Source organism: Otolemur garnettii, unplaced genomic scaffold, assembly GCF_000181295.1.
Source record: "Otolemur garnettii isolate 467f Iridium unplaced genomic scaffold, OtoGar3 scaffold00031, whole genome shotgun sequence".
NCBI lineage: Eukaryota > Metazoa > Chordata > Mammalia > Primates > Galagidae > Otolemur > Otolemur garnettii.
In genome coordinates, this window is record NW_003852426.1 from 5,827,129 (window position 1) to 5,828,406 (window position 1,278).

Genomic DNA, 1,278 nt, shown 5'->3' on the forward strand with positions numbered 1-1,278 from the left:
AGAGTGTCATGGCATCATAGCTCACAGTAACCTCCAACTCCTGGCTCAAGCAATTCTCTTGCCTCCATCTCCCAAGTAGCTGGGACTACAATAAGGTGACCAGATGTCCCGCTTTTGGCAGGACGGTCCTGATTTTTAACAATTTGTCCCGCGTCCTGTGGCATTTTTAAAAAGTCTCGATTTTTGGAAAGAATGCATGACAAGCTAGGGAAGGGCAGGAGAACAGGAAGGGAATATACGGTTTTGGCTGCTGAAAAGGTTAATGTAACTCCATTTGGGAATGAAGAGGTTAATGCAACTTCATTTGGAAATGAAAAGGCTAATGTAAACTCCCTACTCCCCACCTGGGCAAGGTCCCCCAGGTGGAATCCGTATCAGAAGGAGACTGGCTCCCTCCCTTGCTTCTAGGCAAGGACAATAAGCTCAGAAGGAGCCAAACTGTCTGGAACAAACAAGTAGCCTCCCCCAGACGGTCCCTAACCATAAATGACTCAGCCAATAGCACCCTGGCCTGATGAAATTCCTCTATGCGCTTTAAAAACCTCGGTCGCTTCACTAGGGGGTCGCCCTTCCTCCAGCCATGCTGAAGGGAAGAGTGGCCCAGGCATATGCTTGCAAAATAAAGCACTTTTTGTCTTTACATGTGTGTGGTGGTCTCTCAGTGGCAATTCTGGTCCCAACACTGTCATATGGCTATTTCGCCAGGATATGAGTTTTACATTATTTTTGTTAATTTTGTAATGTTAAACTTTAATAATAACAAATAATTGTTGAGAACTGATTATCGAGAACTGCTTATCAAAGTTCGCATTGTTGATCAGTTGTTAGAATTCGACCACCATTGTTTGGACTTAATGAACAATGGTATTTTTTGGCACTGGCATCCACGAAAACATTTTGTAACTGTCTCTCAGACAATACACATCATACTGAGTGCTAGTGCTAGTTAAATAAGTGATGTCAACAAATCAGCTATTCAGATAATTTAGGTAATTTATTTATTTATTTCATGAATTTAGCAGACAGTACTCGTATTACTATTTTTTTTAAGTGAAGTCATTTGTCAACTTTTATTGTGGGCACATTTTATTTATTTATTTATTTATAATTTTTGCAGGGTTTTTTTTTTTTTTTTGGCTGAGGCTGGGTTTGAACCCACCACCTCCAGCATATGGTGCCAGTGCCCTACTCCTTTGAGCCACAGGTGCCGCCCAGTACTCGTATTATTTATACTTTATAGTGGTGGCAAAAAGTCTAGCACCAGCCTTGAAAGTGACT